Source organism: Coregonus clupeaformis, chromosome 35, assembly GCF_020615455.1.
Source record: "Coregonus clupeaformis isolate EN_2021a chromosome 35, ASM2061545v1, whole genome shotgun sequence".
Classification (NCBI taxonomy): Eukaryota; Metazoa; Chordata; class Actinopteri; order Salmoniformes; family Salmonidae; genus Coregonus; species Coregonus clupeaformis.
Window position 1 is genome coordinate 4,554,399 of NC_059226.1, and position 21,097 is coordinate 4,575,495.

The following is a 21,097-nucleotide window of genomic DNA, read 5'->3' on the forward strand; positions in this document are numbered from 1 at the left end:
CCACCATTCAACACATTTTATATTTATATTTTAGTCATTTAGCAGACGCTCTTATCCAGAGTGATTTACAGTTAGTGAGTGCATACATTTTCCATACTGTAACTATTCTGACGTCAAATCTCGTACACCCAAATACTTCTCTGCAGTTGCCACCACAACCTCAATTTTCTGTGATTTAGGTTCCATCCCTGCAGTACAGTTGATAACCATTGCATCTTACTGAAGCATATATCACTTGTTGGCCTATCCCTCTGTACTGGTACAGATCTACTACTCACACCACTCCTCTCAGTATCCCTCCCCCTTGACCCATCTTCCTCAACTTTATTATAATTATATATATATATATATATATATATATATATATCAGTCGGAAGTTTACATACACTTAGGTTGGAGTCATTAAAACTCGTTTTTCAACCACTCCACAAATTTCTTGTTAACAAACTATAGTTTTGGCAAGTCGGTTAGAACATCTACTTTGTGCATGACACAAGTAATTTTTCCAACAATTGTTTAAAGACAGATTATTTCACTTATAATTCACTGTATCACAATTCCAGTGGGTCAGAAGTTTACATACACTAAATTGACTGTGCCTTTAAACAGCTTGGACAATTCCAGAATATGATGTCATGGCTTTAGAAGCTTCTGATAGGCTAATTGACATAATGTGAGTCAATTGGAGGTGTACCTGTGGATGTATTTCAAGGCCTACCTTCAAACTCAGTGCCTCTTCGCTTGACATCATGGGAAAATCAAAATAAATCAGCCAAGACCTCAGAAAAAAAAATGGTAGACCTCCACAAGTCTGGTTCATCCTGGGAACAATTTCCAAACGCCTGAAGGTACCACGTTCATCTGTACAAATAATAGTACGCAAGTATAAACACCATGGGACCACGCAGCCTTCATACCGCTCAGCAAGGAGACGCATTCTGTCTCCTAGAGATGAACGTACTTTGGTGCGAAAAGTGCAAATCAAATCACAGAACAACAGCAAAAGACCTTGTGAAGATGCTGGAGGAAACGGGTACAAAAGTATCTATATCCACAGTAAAACAAGTCCGATATCGACATAACCTGAAAGGCCGCTCAGCAAGGAAGAAGCCACTGCTCCAAAACTGCCATAAAAAAGCCAGACTACGGTTTGCAACTGAACATGGGGACAAATATCGTACTTTTTGGAGAAATGTCCTCTGGTCTGATGAAACAAAAATAGAACTGTTTGACCATAATGATCGCTATGTTTGGAGGAAAAAGGGGTCGCTTGCAAGCCGAAGAACACCATCCCAACTGTGAAGCACGGGGGTGGCAGCATCATGCTGTGGGGGTGCTTTGCTGCAGGAGGGACTGGTGCACTTCACAAAATAGATAGCATCATGAGGAAGGAAAATTATGTGGATATATTGAAGCAACCTCTCAAGACATCAGTCAGGAAGTTAAAGCTTGGTCGCAAATGGGTCTTCTAAATGGACAATGACCCCAAGCATACTTCCAAAGTTGTGGCAAAATGGCTTAAGGACAACTAAGTCAAGGTATTGGAGTGGCTATCACAAAGCCCTGACCTCAATCCTATAGAAAATATGTGGGCAGAACTGAAAAAGCGTCTGCGAGCAAGGAGGCCTACAAACCTGGCTCAGTTACACTAGCTCTGTCAGAAGGAATGGGCCAAAATTCACCCAACTTATTGTGGGATAGCGGTGATCCTAACTGACCTAAAACAGGGAATTTTTACTAGGATTAAATATCAGGAATTGTGAAAAACGGAGTTTAAATGTATTTGGCTAAGGTGTATGTAAACGTCCAACTTCAACTGTATATACAGTGGGGAGAACAAGTATTTGATACACTGATTTTCCTACTTACAAAGCATGTAGAGGTCTGTAATTTTTATCATAGGTACACTTCAACTGTGAGAGACGGAATCTAAAACAAAAATCCAGAAAATCACATTGTATGATCTTTAAGTAATTAATTTGCATTTTATTGCATGACATAAGTATTTGATCACCTACCAACCAGTAAGAATTCTGGCTCTCACAGACCTGTTAGTTTTTCTTTAAGAAGCCCTCCTGTTCTCCACTCATTAGCTGTATTAACTGCACCTGTTTGAACTCGTTACCTGTATAAAAGACACCTGTCCACACACTCAATCAAACAGACTCCAACCTCTCCACAATGGCCAAGACCAGAGAGCTGTGTAAGGACATCAGGAATAAAATTGTAGACCTGCACAAGGCTGGGATGGGCTACAGGACAATAGGCAAGCAGCTTGGTGAGAAGGCAACAACTGTTGGTGCAATTATTAGAAAATGGAAGAAGTTCAAGATGACGGTCAATCACCCTCGGTCTGGGGCTCCATGCAAGATCTCACCTCATGGGGCATCAATGATCATGAGGAAGGTAAGGGATCAGCCCAGAACTACACGGCAGGACCTGGTCAATGACCTGAAGAGAGCTGGGACCACAGTCTCAAAGAAAACCATTAGTAACACACTACGCCGTCATGGATTAAAATCCTGCAGCGCACGCAAGGTCCCCCTGCTCAAGCCAGCGCATGTCCCGTCTGAAGGCCCGTCTGAAGTTTGCCAATGACCATCTGGATGATCCAGAGGAGGAATGGGAGAAGGTCATGTGGTCTGATGAGACAAAAATAGAGCTTTTTGGTCTAAACTCCACTCGCCGTGTTTGGAGGAAGAAGAAGGATGAGTACAACCCCAAGAACACCATCCCAACCGTGAAGCATGGAGGTGGAAACAAAGGGGACAGGACGACTGCACCGTATTGAGGGGAGGATGGATGGGGCCATGTATCGCGAGATCTTGGCCAACAACCTCCTTCCCTCAGTAAGAGCATTGAAGATGGGTCGTGGCTGGGTCTTCCAGCATGACGACGACCCGAAACACACAGCCAGGGCAACTAAGGAGTGGCTCCGTAAGAAGCATTTCAAGGTCCTGGAGTGGCCTAGCCAGTCTCCAGACCTGAACCCAATAGAACATCTTTGGAGGGAGCTGAAAGTCCGTATTGCCCAGCGACAGCCCCGAAACCTGAAGGATCTGGAGAAGGTCTGTATGGAGGAGTGGGCCAAAATCCCTGCTGCAGTGTGTGCAAACCTGGTCAAGACCTACAGGAAACGTATGATCTCTGTAATTGCAAACAAAGGTTTCTGCACCAAATAGTAAGTTCTGCTTTTCTGATGTATCAAATACTTATGTCATGCAATAAAATGAAAATTAATTACTTAAAAATCATACAATGTGATTTTCTGGATTTTTGTTTTAGATTCCGTCTCTCACAGTTGAAGTGTACCTATGATAAAAAATTACAGACCTCTACATGCTTTGTAAGTAGGAAAACCTGCAAAATCGGCAGTGTATCAAATACTTGTTCTCCCCACTGTATATATATATATATATATATATATATACACTGCTCAAAAAAATAAAGGGAACACTAAAATAACACATCCTAGATCTGAATGAATGAAATAATCTTATTAAATAATTTTTTCTTTACATAGTTGAATGTGCTGACAACAAAATCACACAAAAATTATCAATGGAAATCAAATTTATCAACCCATGGAGGTCTGGATTTGGAGTCACCCTCAAAATTAAAGTGGAAAACCACACTACAGGCTGATCCAACTTTGATGTAATGTCCTTAAAACAAGTCAAAATGACGCTCAGTAGTGTGTGTGGCCTCCACGTGCCTGTATGACCTCCCTACAACGCCTGGGCATGCTCCTGATGAGGTGGCGGTTGGTCTCCTGAGGGATCTCCTCCCAGACCTGGACTAAAGCATCCGCCAACTCCTGGACAGTCTGTGGTGCAACGTGGCGTTGGTGGATGGAGCGAGACATGATGTCCCAGATGTGCTCAATTGGATTCAGGTCTGGGGAATGGGTGGGCCAGTCCATAGCATCAATGCCTTCCTCTTGCAGGAACTGCTGACACACTCCAGCCACATGAGGTCTAGCATTGTCTTGCATTAGGAGGAACCCAGGGCCAACCGCACCAGCATATGGTCTCACAAGGGGTCTGAGGATCTCATCTCGGTACTTAATGGCAGTCAGGCTACCTCTGGCAAGCACATGGAGGGCTGTGCGGCCCCCCAAAGAAAAGCCACCCCACACCATGACTGACCCACCGCCAAACCGGTCATGCTGGAGGATGTTGCAGGCAGCAGAACGTTCTCCACGGCGTCTCCAGACTCTGTCACGTCTGTCACATGTGCTCAGTGTGAACCTGCTTTCATCTGTGATGAGCACAGGGCGCCAGTGGCGAATTTGCCAATCTTGGTGTTCTCTGGCAAATGCCAAACGTCCTGCACGGTGTTGTGCTGTAAGCACAACCCCCACCTGTGGACGTCGGGCCCTCATACCACCCTCATGGAGTCTGTTTCTGACCGTTTGAGCAGACACATGCACATTTGTGGCCTGCTGGAGGTCATTTTGCAGGGCTCTGGCAGTGCTCCTCCTGCTCCTCCTTGCACAAAGGCGGAGGTAGCGGTCCTGCTGCTGGGTTGTTGCCCTCCTACGGCCTCCTCCACATCTCCTGATGTACTGGCCTGTCTCCTGGTAGCGCCTCCATGCTCTGGACACTACGCTGACAGACACAGCAAACCTTCTTGCCACAGCTCGCATTGATGTGCCATCCTGGATGAGCTGCACTACCTGAGCCACTTGTGTGGGTTGTAGACTCCGTCTCATGCTACCACTAGAGTGAAAGCACCGCCAGCATTCAAAAGTGACCAAAACATCAGCCAGGAAGCATAGGAACTGAGAAGTGGTCTGTGGTCACCACCTGCAGAACCACTTCTTTATTGGGGGTGTCTTGCTAATTGCCTATAATTTCCACCTGTTGTCTATTCCATTTGCACAACAGCATGTGAAATGTATTGTCAATCAGTGTTGCTTCCTAAGTGGACAGTTTGATTTCACAGAAGTGTGATTGACTTGGAGTTACATTGTGTTGTTTAAATGTTCCCTTTATTTTTTTGAGCAGTGTATATAAAATCAGCAAAAAAGAAACGTCCTCTCACTGTCAACTGCGTTTATTTTCAGCAAACTTAGCATGTGTAAATATTTGTATGAACATAACAAGATTCAACAACTGAGACATAAACTGAACAAGTTCCACAGACATGTGACTAACATAAATTGAATAATGTGTCCCTGAACAAAGGGGGGGTCTAAATCAAAAGTAACAGTCAGTATCTGGTGTGGCCACCAGCTGCATTAAGTACTGCAGTGCATCTCCTCCTCATGGACTGCAGCAGATTTGCTAGTTCTTGCTGTGAGATGTTACCCCACTCTTCCACCAAGGCACCTGCAAGGTCCCAGACATTTCTGGGGGGAATGGCCCTAGCCCTCACCCTCCGATCCAACAGGTCCCAGACGTGCTCAATGGGATTGAGATCCGGGCTCTTCGCTGGCCATGGCAGAACACTGACATTCCTGTCTTGCAGGAAATTACGCGCAGAACGAGTAGTATGTCTGGTGGCATTGTCATGCTGGAGGGTCATGTCAGGATGAGCCTGCAGGAAGGATACCACATGAGGGAGGAGGATGTCTTCCCTTTAACGCATAGCGTTGAGATTGCCTGCAATGACAACAAGCTCAGTCCGATGATGCTGTGACACTCCGCCCCAGACCATGACAGACCCTCCACCTCCAAATCGATCCCACTCCAGAGTACAGGCCTCGGTGTAACGCTCATTCCTTTGACAATAAACGCGAATCCGACCATCACCCCTGGTGAGACAAAACCGTGACTCGTCAGTGAAGAGCACTTTTTGCCAGTCCTGTCTGGTCCAGCGACGGTGGGTTTGTGCCCATAGGCGATGTTGTTGCCGGTGATGTCTGGTGAGGACCTGCCTTACAACAGGCCTACAAGCCCTCAGTTCAGCCTCTCTCAGCCTATTGCGGACAGTCTGAGCACTGATGGAGGGATTGTGCCTTCCTGGTGTAACTTGGGCAGTTGTTGTTGCCATCCTGTACCTGTCCCACAGGTGTGATGTTCGGATGTACCGATCCTGTGCAGGTGTTGTTACACGTGGTCTGCCACTGCGAGGACGATCAGCTGTCCGTCCTGTCTCCTTGAAGCGCTGTCTTAGGCGTCTCACAGTATGGACATTGCAATTTATTGCCCTGGCCACATCTGCAGTCCTCTTGCCTCCTTGCAGCATGTCTAAGGCACGTTCACCCAGATGAGCAGGGACCCTGGGCATCTTTCTTTTGGTGTTTTTCAGTCAGTAGAAAGGCCTCTTTAGTGTCCTAAGTTTTCATAACTGTGACCTTAATTGCCTACCGTCTGTAAGCTGTTAGTGTCTTAACGACCGTTCCACAGGTGCATGTTCATTAATTGTTTAGGGTTCATTGAACAAGCATGGGAAACAGTGTTTAAACCATTTACAATGAAGATCTGTGACGTTATTTGGATTTTTACAAATTATCTTTGAAAGACAGGGTCCTGAAAAAGGGACGTTTCTTTTTTGCTGAGTTTATATATATATTTTTAGTGGGTAGATCAGCTTTAATATTGCAGATAGATGTAGCTTCCATCAATGTAATTGTCTGCATAATTTCCAATCCCCTATATATTTTTTGGGTAAATATATATACAATACCAGTCAAGGGTTTGGACACACCTACTCATTCAAGGGTTTATCTTTATTTTTACTATTTTCTACATTTTAGAATAAAAGTGAAGACATCAAAACTATGAAATAACACACATGGAATCATGTAGTAACCAAAAAAGTGTTAAACAAATCAAATATTTTCTATATTTGAGATTCTTCAAAGTAGCCACCCTTTGCCATGATGACAGTTTTGCACACTCTTGGCATTCTCTCAACCAGCTTCATGAGGAATGCTTTTCCAACAGTCTTGAAGGAGTTCCCACATATGCTGAGCACTTGTTGGCTACTTTTCCTTCACTCTGCGGTGCAACTCATCCCAAACCATCTCAATTGGGTTGAGGTCGGGTGATTGTGGAGGCCAGGTCATCTGATGCAGCTCTCCTTCTTGGTAAAATAGCCCTTACACAGCCTGGAGGTGTGTTTTGGGTTATTGTCCTGTTGAAAAACAAATGATAGTCCCACTAAGCGCAGACCAGATGGGATGGTGTATCGCTGCAGAAAGCTGTGGTATCCATGTTGGTTACGTGTGCCTTGAATTCTAAATAAATCACTGACAGTGTCACCAGCAAAGCACCCCCACACCATCACACCTCCTCCTCCATGCTTCAAGGTGGGAACCACACATGCAGTGATAATCCGTTCACCTACTCTATGTCTCATAAAGACACGGCGGTTGAAACCAAAAATCTCACATTTGGACTCATCAGACAGATTTCCACCGGTCTAATGTCCATTGCTCGTTTTTCTTGGCCCAAGCAAGTCTCTTCTTCTTATTGGTGGCCTTTAGTAGTGGTTTCTTTGGAGCAATTCAACCATGAAGGCCTGATTCACACAGTCTCCTCTGAACAGTTGATGTTGAGATGTGTCTGTTACTTGAACTCTGTGAAGCAGTTATTTGGGCTGCAATTTCTGAGGCTGGTAACTCTAATGAACTCTGCAGCAAAGGTAACTTCCTTTCCTGTGGCGGTCCTCATGAGAGCCAGTTTCATCATAGCACTTGATGGTTTTTTTGACTACACTTTGACTACACTACACAGAAATTTCAACTTATCCGTATTGACTGACCTTCATGTCTTAAAATAATGATGGACTGTCATTTCTCTTTGCTTATTTGAGCAGTTCTTGCCATAATATGGACTTGGTCTTTTACCAAATAGGGTTATCTTCTGTATACCACCCCTACCTTATCACAACACAACTGATTGGCTCAAATGCATTAAGAAGGAAAGAAATTCCACAAATTAACTTTTAACAAGGCACACCTGTTAATTTAAATGCATTCCAGGTGATTACCTCATGAAGCTGGTTGAGAGAATGCCAAGAGTGTGCAAAGCTGCCGTCAAGGCAAAGGGTGGCTACTTTGAAGAATCGCAAATATAAAATATATTTTGATTTGTTTAACACTTCTTTGGTTACTACATGATTCCATGTGTGTTATTTCATAGTTTTGATGTCCTCACTATTATTCTACAATGTAGAAAATAGTTTAAAAAAAAGAAAAACCCTGGAATGTGTCCAAACTTTTGACTGGTACTGTATATATACATATCTTTTATTATTTTCCGCTAACCCTACCACCCCTCCCCTAATTGGAGTAAACTAATGAACAACAACACTTAGGCTTTTACTTCCAGCTTATACACACTATATACCTTTTACGACCACAATCTTTTTAATAATAGTTATATTTTGTTTGTTTTTAGTCCTTCCTCTACCCTCAACCTCTCCCATCTATTTCTGATGTCCATCCAGTTTGATTTCTATTTGCCATATATTTTCCTTAACTTTCTTTACTGCCTCAGCATATGACTTCTGCACTACTCTAACCCTGGTAACCTCAACCTGCCTCTCTCTCACTGGACATTTCTGATCCCCAGCCCCATGGGGATCAAAGATGGCGCCGACAGACATGGCAGCTCTGCTGCTAGCTCATAAGCAACTTTGCAGTATTTTGTTTTTTTGTGTGTTATTTCTTACATTATTAGCCCAGAATGTTTTTTGTGTTATTACATTCAGCCAGAAATAACTTTTGGATATCAGAGCAGCGGTAACTTACCAGCATTACGACCAGAAATACGACGTTCCCGAATTGGATCCTTTGTTCGTACCCCCCAGGGCAATTTAACTTATCCCAGAGGCTTCTCCAAGACGCCACCGGCGGAGAAGAGGTATTCGGAGCGGACTTCTAGTCCAACTCAGGAGGCGTGCACACCATCCACCGCTTCCGAGTATATTACTTGCTAATGTTCAGTCCCTGGACAATAAAGTAGACGAGCTCAAGGCGAGGATCTCCTTCCAGAGAGACACCAGGGACTGTAACATCGGAATCATGTCTCTCTCCGGATATACTGTCCCCGTCCATACAGCCAGCTGGGTTCTCAGTACATTGCGCAGACAGGAATAAAGAACTCTCTGGGAAGAAGAAAGGCATGGTGTATGTTTCATGATTAACTACTCATGGTGTGATTGTGATAACATACAGAAACTCAAGTCCTTTTGTTCACCCGACCTAGAATACCTCACAATCAAATGCAGACCGTATTACCTCCCAAGAGAATTCTCTTCGGTTATAGTCACAGCCGTGTATAATCCCTGTCAAGCCGATACCACGACGGCCCTCAAGGAACTACACTGGACTTTGTGCAAACTGGAAACAACATATCCTGAGGCCGCATTTATTGTTGCTGGGGATTTTAACAACGCAAATTTGAGGAAAACGCTACCGAAGTTCTATCAACACATTGCCTGTAGTACTGGCGCTTCAAAAACTCTCGACCATTGTTACTCCCCCTTTCGGGATGGCTACAAGGCCCTCCCCCACCCTCCCTTCGGTAAATCAGATCATGACTCCATCCTGCTCCTCCCTTCCTATAGGCAGAAACTCAAACAGGAAGCACCTGTGCTAAGGTATATTCAACACTGGTCTGACCAATCGGAATCCATGCTTCAAGATTGTGTAGTTAATCCCTCCATAAGGCAATCAAACAGGCAAAACGTCAGTACAGAGACAAAGTGGAGTCGCAATTCAACAGCTCAGACACGAGACATACACTACCGTTCAAAGGTTTGGGGTCACTTAGAAATGTCCTTGTTTTCCATGAAAACATACATGAAATGAGTTTGAATAGAAAATATAGCAAAATGAATAGGAAATGTAGTCATTGACAAGGTTAGAAATAATGATTTTTTTATTGAAATAATAGTGTCCTTCAAACTTAGCTTTTGTCAAAGAATCCTCCATTTGCAGCAATTACAGCCTTGCAGACCTTTGGCATTCCAGTTGTCAATTTACTGAGGTAATCTGAAGAGATTTCACCCCATGCTTCCTGAAGCACCTCCCACAAGTTGGATTGGCTTGATGGGCACTTCCTACGTACCATATGGTCAAGCTGCTCCCACAACAGCTCAATAGGGTTGAGATCCGGTGACTGTGCTGGCCACTCCATTATAGACAGAATACCAGCTGACTGCTTCTTCCCTAAATCGTTTTTGCATAGTTTGGAGCTGTTGTAGGAGGAAATTGGCTCCTATCAAGCGCCGTCCACAGGGTATGGCATGGCGTTGCAAAATGGAGTGATAGCCTTCCTTTTTCAAGATCCCTTTTACCCTGTACAAATCTCCCACTTTACCACCACAAAAGCACCCCTTGACCATCACATTGCCTCCACCATGCTTGACAGATGGCATCAAGCACTCCTCCAGCATCTTTTCATTTGTTCTGCGTCTCACAAATGTTCTTCTTTGTGATCCAAACACCTCAAACTTCGATTCTTCTGTCCATTACACTTTTTTTCCAATCTTCCTCTGTCCAGTGTCTGTGTTCTTTTGCCCATCTTAATCTTTTTATTGGCCAGTCTGAGATATGGCTTTTTCTTTGCAACTCTGCCTAGAAGGTTAGCATCCCTCTTCACTGTTGACGTTGAGACTGGTGTTTTGCGGGTACTATTATGGTAGAATGAAACACCTATATACCTTAAATACTTATGGATTGAGAACCAGTTGAAGGGTTGAGACGGAGCAGAGACATTTCTGTGCTTTTCATAAACTCCCTGCAGCTGGTCTGGGTATGTCAATGACATGTGATGGAGATACAACTCCTCGTGGTGGCTGTGTGGAGATTGGAGTAACAATGGAACTAGTGTTATCATTTGTTTGTGCTTATGACCTGACACATAGCCACATGCACATAATCTCAAGGGCCAGGGAGGATGGTAAATGATGAATGCTTAAATGTATGTGGTTGAGAATAGGTTAAGGATGACATGTTTAAACCATGTTTAAGTATTAATTGATATGTTTTATAATGTGCTATGAAATGATAAAGGTAAAACAGAATGAACATGATTGATACTTTGTACTCCAGATACAGTGGGGGAAAAAAGTATTTAGTCAGCCAACAATTGTGCAAGTTCTCCCACTTAAAAAGATGAGAGAGGCCTGTAATTTTCATCATAGGTACACGTCAACTATGACAGACAAAATGAGAGAAAAAAAATCCAGAAAATCACATTGTAGGATTTTTTATGAATTTATTTGCAAATTATGGTGGAAAATAAGTATTTGGTCACCTACAAACAAGCAAGATTTCTGGCTCTCACAGACCTGTAACTTCTTCTTTAAGAGGCTCCTCTGTCCTCCACTCATTACCTGTATTAATGGCACCTGTTTGAACTTGTTATCAGTATAAAAGACACCTGTCCACAACCTCAAACAGTCACACTCCAAACTCCACTATGGCCAAGACCAAAGAGCTGTCAAAGGACACCAGAAACAACATTTTAGACCTGCACCAGGCTGGGAAGACTGAATCTGCAATAGGTAAGCAGCTTGGTTTGAAGAAATCAACTGTGGGAGCAATTATTAGGAAATGGAAGACATACAAGACCACTGATAATCTCCCTCGATCTGGGGCTCCACGCAAGATCTCACCCCGTGGGGTCAAAATGATCACAAGAACGGTGAGCAAAAATCCCAGAACCACACAGGGGGACCTAGTGAATGACCTGCAGAGAGCTGGGACCAAAGTAACAAAGCCTACCATCAGTAACACACTACGCCGCCAGGGACTCAAATCCTGCAGTGCCAGACGTGTCCAGGCCCGTCTGAAGTTTGCTAGAGTGCATTTGGATGATCCAGAAGAGGATTGGGAGAATGTCATATGGTCAGATGAAACCAAAATATAACTTTTTGGTAAAAACTCAACTCGTCGTGTTTGGAGGACAAAGAATGCTGAGTTGCATCCAAAGAACACCATACCTACTGTGAAGCATGGGGGTGGAAACATCATGCTTTGGGGCTGTTTTTCTGCAAAGGGACCAGGACGACTGATCCATGTAAAGGAAAGAATGAATGGGGCCATGTATCGTGAGATTTTGATTGAAAACCTCCTTCCATCAGCAAGGGCATTGAAGATGAAACGTGGCTGGGTCTTTCAGCATGACAATGATCCCAAACACACCGCCCGGGCACAAGGAGTGGCTTCGTAAGAAGCATTTCAAGGTCCTGGAGTGGCCTAGCCAGTCTCCAGATCTCAACCCCATAGAAAATCTTTGGAGGGAGTTGAAAGTCCGTATTGCCCAGCGACAGCCCCAAAACATCACTGCTCTAGAGGAGATCTGCATGGAGGAATGGGCCAAAATACCAGCAACAGTGTGTGAAAACCTTGTGAAGACTTACAGAAAACGTTTGACCTGTGTCATTGCCAACAAAGGGTATATAACAAAGTATTGAGAAACTTTTGTTATTGACCAAATACTTATTTTCCACCATAATTTTCAAATAAATTCATTAAAAATCCTACAATGTGATTTTCTGGATTTATTTTTCTCAATTTGTCTGTCATAGTTGACGTGTACCTATGATGAAAATTACAGGCCTCTCTCATCTTTTTAAGTGGGAGAACTTGCACAATTGGTGGCTGACTAAATACTTTTTCCCCCACTGTATATGTCTGGATAGTGAATATAGTCAATACAGAGTGTGATTGTTCTTTAACGTACGTATGTACATAATTTTTTGAGTCACGCCACTAATAAGATACAGAGGCCCCATTTAGAGAAGCGCAAGTAGCTCTTGTGAGTAGTCAACATGTGATACTGAAAGCTGTTATTCATTCACATAGAGAGGAGTAACTATGTATGTTGACTATGCATTTGTGTCTGTATAAAAGGAGAGCTCCAGTTCAGGGCAAGCAGTTGCTCCATGGAGCAACCTCGGCTTTGTTATGCAAATAATAAAGTCAAATTTTTGGATTCCCAAGTTCCAGTCTCTTGAGAGATATTTTTGAGTTGACTACTTTTGAGTCAAATATTTCTACGACATATTTGGCGAGCTTTGCCAGGAGTTGAAAACAGGGACTAGAGACGGTGTACATCTGTGGTTGTGAAACGGCTTGGACGAACCATACAAACAAAAGCGGCCGCTTTTAAAAGGTAAGCCAAGTTCTTACTTATATAGTATAACGTTTGTGTGGTTCGATCCGGGGTCCGGCATCAGATGCAGAAAACCAAGTAGGTCTCTCCAAGTAGGTCTGTTCAATTGATTTGATTCATTTGATTCATCCTGCTGATCGCTTTGTCTGGGTCATTTCGGCATGGGCGGTTGTCCATCTGGTGAGCGATCAGACAATAACATGTTAGAAAGTCCTGCGAATACCGCTATAAACGTGTTGAGGAAGTGTATTGTTTATAGGCTGCTTAGGTAGGCAGAAATCCTGTGCAATACCGCTTCTTTTCTGTGTCGAGGAAGTGTATCAGAAAAAAAAGGGCAGAATTTACAGGTCGCTTAGGAAAGCATAGTAGAAGTCCAGGTGTGTCGAGGAAGTGTATCACCTAGGGGGCTAAATATATAGAAATCCTGTATAAAATCATCTTTCCTGTGTCGGGGAAGTGAATCAGAAAGGGTCGATCAGGTAAAAAGATAGGTCATCCGGAGTAGGTGACATAAATTGGAGTTAACACCGGTCATCCTGAGTAGGTGAACGGGTTAAACAGACACTAAGGCTTCAAAATAAAGTATTAAATAGAGTAGGTCTGCTCATCTCGTATGGGTGAATGGTTTGCTTGGGCGGCTGATTCATTTGGGCACAAGTGGCTGCTCATCTGTGTGAGTGAGTATAATAAGAAATCCTGCAAGTAATAGCCTTTCTGTAAGGAAAGGAACTATATTTGAGGTCGTTTGAAGCTTCTGTCTGATGGAGAAAGGGCGTGCCCAATCTCACATTAGGAAAGAGAAGAATAAATGGTGCGTGGATATTCATTGACCAACTGAGGGTAGAAAATTCACGTTACCAGGAGAGGTAGAATAAATCCTGTTGGAGGAACAGGTCACGTGTACCGGTGTGATCATATGACGTCTATGCATTGTATTTTGATCAATCTTTTAAGGTATGTTTCTGACATTATATTTGGAAACTTTAGAGGTGATGTAGTATTATGATAAATTGACTACAGTAAAATAATAACTGGGATAGGGTTAACATTCCAAATTTGGGCCCTTTGATAGAATAAAATATTCTTGTAGGTTATACAAATAGTAATTAAGCGCGTTTGAGAACAACATTGTATAAATGTGGAATAAGAGTGGTATAATGGTGTAAATGAGTCGCACTCTAAAGTTTGAATGATGAGATATAGAGGTGTGTATGATAATTATATACAGTGGGGAGAACAAGTATTTGATACACTGCCGATTTTGCAGGTTTTCCTACTTACAAAGCATGTAGAGGTCTGTAATTTTTTATCATAGGTACACTTCAACTGTGAGAGACAGAATCTAAAACAAAAATCCAGAAAATCACATTGTATGATTTTTAAGTAATTCATTTGCATTTTATTGCATAACATAAGTATTTGATCACCTACCGACCAGTAAGAATCCGGCTCAAACAGACCTGTTAGTTTTTCTTTAAGAAGCCCTCCTGTTCTCCACTCATTACCTGTATTAACTGCACCTGTTTGAACTCGTTACCTGTATAAAAGATACCTGTCCACACACTCAAACAGACTCCAAACTCTCCACAATGGCCAAGACCAGAGAGCTGTGTAAGGACATCAGGGATAAAATTGTAGACCTGCACAAGGCTGGGATGGGCTACAGGACAATAGGCAAGCAGCTTGGTGAGAAGACAACAACTGTTGGCGCAATTATTAGAAAATGGAAGAAGTTCAAGATGACGGTCAATCACCCTCGGTCTGGGGCTCCATGCAACATCTCACCTTGTGGGGCATCAATGATCATGAGGAAGGTGAGGGATCAGCCCAGAACTACACGGCAGGACCTGGTCAATGACCTGAAGAGAGCTGGGACCACAGTCTCAAAGAAAACCATTAGTAACACACTACGCCGTCATGGATTAAAATCCTGCAGCGCATGCAAGGTCCCCCTGCTCAAGCCAGCGCATGTCCAGGCCCGTCTGAAGTTTGCCAATGACCATCTGGATGATCCAGAGGAGGAATGGGAGAAGGTCATGTGGTCTGATGAGACAAAAATAGAGCTTTTTGGTCTAATCTCCACTCGCCGTGTTTGGAGGAAGAAGAAGGATGAGTACAACCCCAAGAACACCATCCCAACCGTGAAGCATGGAGGTGGAAACATCATTCTTTGGGGATGCTTTTCTGCAAAGGGGACAGGACGACTGCACCGTATTGAGGGGAGGATGGATGGGGCCATGTATCGCGAGATCTTGGCCAACAACCTCCTTCCCTCAGTAAGAGCACTGAAGATGGGTCGTGGCTGGGTCTTCCAGCATGACAACGACCCGAAACACACAGCCAGGGCAACTAAGGAGTGTCTCCGTAAGAAGCATCTCAAGGTCCTGGAGTGGCCTAGCCAGTCTCCAGACCTGAACCCAATAGAAAATCATTGGAGGGAGCTGAAAGTCCGTATTACCCAGCGACAGCCCCGAAACCTGAAGGATCTGGAGAAGGTCTGTATGGAGGAGTGGGCCAAAATCCCTGCTGCAGTGTGTGCAAACCTGGTCAAGACCTACAGGAAACGTATGATCTCTGTAATTGCAAAGAAAGGTTTCTGTACCAAATATTAAGTTCTGCTTTTCTGATGTATCAAATACTTATGTAATGCAATAAAATGCAAATTAATTACTTAAAAATCATACAATGTGATTTTCTATGATAAAAATTACAGACCTCTACATGCTTTGTAAGTAGGAAAACCTGCAAAATCGGCAGTGTATCAAATACTTGTTCTCCCCACTGTATATACGTTGGAATAATAAGCTTTTCTTGTAAATGATATCTTGGAGTTTCGTACAACAATGCCTGTCATGGAATTTTTAAAGATCAGTGAATAGTGACCAGCATATACGATTCTGGGAGGATTCTATGACTGAGGGGAAGGATTTGGGTAATTTGTTGTTCGTTCCGCTGAGACTAGATTGTGATTAACTGATTTGTGGCAATAAAGAATAATTAGAAACATGAATGGTTTGGTTGATGTGAATATATTAGAATATAATGAATTTTATGTGAGTGTAATTTATTATGAGGGATTGGATAAAATAATAGGTGCTTACTTGCACACCCAAAAACTTAGACATACGTGGGGGATGGGAGACAGTACATAGAGCATGTGTTGGAATTAAGCATTATAATAAACTACCTATTATTTCAGAAGCAGAGGTGATATAGTCAAGGAATTTTTGTATATTAGGGGGAAAATATAATTCATTTGGTTAGGTCGTTAGATCTGTTTCCAAATCAATGAATGTGGGGTTTGGCTTGTTGACTGCTAAGTTGTTTACGTTGAGCGTGTGAGATCTGTGTCCTTCAAAGCTATTTTCTGATAAAGTGTGGTATGTGCCAGATACTAAAACTATTGACCATTATCATTGGAATAAAGGAGGATTAACTTGTCTTTTCAATAAAGCAAAGATTCTGCATCGCTGATCAAAGTATAGGTTTTTAAGTATAGTTCAACTATGGTTGTGGGTTGTTTAGATTGACGGAACAGTCAGGATAAGACTGGACGATTTAGCAGCCTGCGTCTTTTCAGACTGAAGGACTCACTTATTCAACGGGAAAGAAGGAGGAGTGACTATAGTCTAATCAGAAAGGACAGTTACATACATATGAATAGTGGACTGGCAATTGTGATAGAGTTATGGCCATAATTTGAATTGTTTAGGTAGACTGGAATGAAAGTAAGGTATTTTAATAATATGAATATAAATATATTATTAGTTATTGTTGGGATGTGAATAGACTTTACTAATGCCATGAACTAGTTTCCGGGTAAAAGAGAGTCGTACTTGCTTGACTGTATCGAGCTGAAATAGATATTTGAAGCAAGTTTGAATAGTTGGATGGAAAACAACATTTATTTGACAAATTCTAATTGTTATTACTTTATTCTATAGTTTGCGTGACACCAGTGATTTATGCGAATAGTTGGTGAATTCTAGAACGATAATTTATTTTCGTTACGTGAACCAGGGGATGCAAGGAGCTTTGGCTATTATGCTGAGGGAATAGCACCAATTTATAGTGGGTTCTAGATTTGTTGAATAAACAAACTTATATTTTAAACTAAAGTAATGCAATAGGCTACAATTATAACATTATCAGAAAAAGGCACTATACGCTCATCTGTGGTCCTCTGTAGCTCAGCTTGTAGAGCACGGCGCTTGTAACGCCAGGGTAGTGGGTTCGATCCCCGGGACCACCCATACACAAAAATTAATGCACGCATGACTGTAAGTCGCTTTGGATAAAAGTGTCTGCTAAATGGCATTATTATTATTATTATTATTATTATCTGGAAAAAGCTAATTTAAGACATAGAAGGACAATAAAAAAAACAGAAAAATAATGGATACTAGGGGTGCCCAGAGAATCCTAAAGGGGAGGGTCAGCTAGTGGCAGTAACTATGCAGGCTGATGAAGAACCTATGCTAAAGGTTCAGGTGAAGAATAGAGGCACCCCAATGATGATAGATACTGGAGCAATTTACTCATGTGTAAATCCAAATTATGCCTCTCACCAACCCCATGTCAGGCAAAGATGCACAGACAATAGAATTTTCATGACAAACGCATTTAATACATATGACAGTTCCAGTAGAATAAAAAGCAGGAAAAAGTTACTTGTACATATATTAGTGTCAGAACAAATTCCAGTTAATTTAGTAGAAAGAGATACACTGTGTAGAATGGGGGTCCAGATTAAATGCAGATCAGAGGGACTAATAATAGTTAAGGAAGGGGTATGTCCACAGAAGGTAATGGGGAAACCATCATCACATTAGTAAACTATTTTGGTAGAAGGGGGGCCACAGGCATGTGGGAAAGTACAACAAACGAGGCAAGGGATAGCATATTTGAGTTTTCGAGATAACGAAGCATGTTGGGGGTGATTGAGTGGTAGCAGTGCGGCTAAGGAAAAGCCTAGAGGTTTAAGTCTTATGGGATTTTATTTCGTTTTATGTGCGCTGAATTGTGGAATTCACCGGAGAAGGGAGCAGTCACAAGTGATGTTCTTGAGGGTTGTCTGAAAGGAGGGATCAGGAGATGTGGCAAGAGAGTGAGAATTTCGAATTTAGATTGTGTGGACTGATTAAGAGGTATCAAAATGGAAACTAACTAAATGTTTACTTTTTCTTCCAGGAAAAAGGGGGGAGTGATTCTCTTTTCTTTGAAATATTTTCTTAGACTATAAATAAGGCCTGGCCATTTTTTGTTTGTTTATTGTTTTACTATATGGTGTTCGAATAACCACAAACAAACTACTTAGTATGAAATGTTAGCTGTATAGGATTTTTATTTCTATTATTTTTTTTTTTGACGGGATGGAAGTGAAATATCTTAAAGGGGCATACACATGTAATTTTGGTTTTTATTTACTGAGGGATAAGTAAATGTGTGATTTATTTTGAAAAGAGCTGTACTAAGGACTTACTGTACACTCGGGATACAACATTTATGAAATGTCTTGATGGTTATTAATGAGTAGTATACTATTGGATGAAACAATTCATTGAATGATTTCAATGACCTCTGAAATCTGTCCTGGCTTTATAGTGTGCCCTGATCACCCGCACTATAAATTCTAGAGGCATGCTGAATTAGGGGGTTAGATATAATAAGGATAATTGTGAAGAAGTTTATAATTTGGAAAAAATCCTATATATATATTAGTCCAAACAGGACAAGGATGAAGTGAGAGAGTTAGTCCTGAAGGAGAGGTATTCCTTGAATAGTGTTATGGGATACAGTTAAGTAAAGATATGCTCAAGGGTTGTCATTTTAAGTTTTGTTATTATTTTTGGTTTGATAGGCAATATTGTTGTTGTTTTGTTTTTTGAACACATGAATCACGATGTGATGCATGTGTCCAAGGGGGGAAGTTGGGCTTACAGAGGTTTTAATGTGGTTTTGTGGGGAAATATGCAAGGTGTATTAAGGATATGAGCAGTAGTAATAATGTGTTATGGGTTAGGTTAAATCTTTTTTGTTTTTGTGATAGGAGGCATGGTGTAGAGGTGGTCTGTCTATGAAATAAGTGGACTACAACAAGCTGGAAGCAGGTGTGCTTCATAATTTCATGGCTTCTCTTGACGGATGAGAGGACATAAGTTGCATACTGTGTCTCACCTAACCTAACAATGTTCTTAAGATTTTATTTTCATGGGTGAAGATAACTCTGCCCAAATGAGTAGGAGAATCTGAGTATTTTCTGTGCCCTGGAGACTATGTGATGGCAAAAGACTACAGAAGAAAGAGCTGGAAAGACCCTATGTGGAGGGGACTGTACCAGGTGTTGTTGGCTACCTTAATGATGGTAAAAGTGGTGGAGACAGATACTTAGATCCATGTTTCCCACTATAGGTGTGTTCCAACCTCAGCCATTGGGTAGCATTGTTGTCTTTTGTGTGTGTCTGTGCTTGTGTCTTTGCAGCAGTAACTCCGAGCTTCCCTATGGGTAGGCTGATAGAAGGACACTCTTCGCAGACCAATGTCGATAGATTGAGAGGGACTCTGGCTGATCCGGAGACCCTAGTGATGGGAGAAGGTTAACAGCTAAAGTGACCATACATCGTCGTCCAGGTTACACCAACAGCGGTACGGATAGAGGGGAGCGTGATCGGGTATCATCTAAACCATTTTACCAGAGTGAGGGAACTGATGACTAGGAGACCACCGAGACTTCCAAGACCTTCCAGACCACCGAGAGATTCCAGACCACCGAGAGATTCCAGACATTCAAGATGTTACTACGGATGGTGTCGTAATGCATAGTAGAAATAATTCGGTCCAGAGTGGTGTAAACCTCAATAAAAACCAAAAACCCTCTACCCGGCTGAAGAGGAACAACAAAGGCGGTGAAGACATTCCTGTCCGACACCACCTCTGCCAGGAGACCTGAATCCAGCATCAAAGCAATCAATTGCCTTCTCTTTTGTGCCTTTTCTCTCAAGAATGTGACAGGAGTCCATGCGGAGTGAGCAGGAAGAGAGAGGTCTATGCCAATGCAACGTTCTTCGTAGTCTGGGTATACTGGTTGGCAAATGGACAAAACAGAATGGGGGTAGAGATGAGGTGGTTCAGGTGTGACATTGGAATTGGGACATTGCCATGGCAATCCAAGATGAACTATGAAGCTATCTGAAGAACATAATGAAGACGGCAGAAGATTGAGTGCCGGTAGAGTAAGGTAGTGTTTGTTGATTAAGGAGGTATTATACACTGCTAAATTTATAGTAATTTAGACTAGGAATGCATTAAGATACTGATCTGTTGTAATTCTCGTTATGAGGAAGTTAATGCTATAATTATGATAATATAAATATTAGGGCTGTCAAATGATTAAAATTTTTAATCAAATTAATCAGAATTTTCAGTGGATTAATCATGATTAATCACTATTTGCAATTACACCTGAATCCTAACCATTTTTTTTCTGAAATGCATACCAAAAGATAAATAACAGGACACAGATACATAATTTTCATATTATGTCTGTTTATTAACACAGCCAAATAATGGTGTTTTAAATCAAGCTGAAACATACTACACACCATAATATTTGTCTTTGGCTGTGGCTCTTGACGGTGGCTTATAGAATGAGTCTTGAGACGCCGCTTGCAAAACATCAAGGAAACCTGAGTCTTCTACAATGCTAATGGGTCTACAATCCTTTGCAATCCATTTTGCTATTGTGTTGGTCAAATTATCTGAGGTTGATTTTGTTAATTGCCTGCAAACATTCAGCGTGGTCTGGCGCAAACCACTTGCTGAATCTGACGGCCCAGCAAACGCATGTTTGGCGTTGACATGGTACTTCAAGCTTGAACAGCTCCGGTGAAATTGAAACTCCTTCTTACAAATCTTGCAAATAACCTTGTACTTGTTAACTGTACCATCATCATTCTTTTTATATTTGAATCCGTCAATAGGCCCACTTTGCTCACCTTGCTCCATCTCGCCTCTAGCTC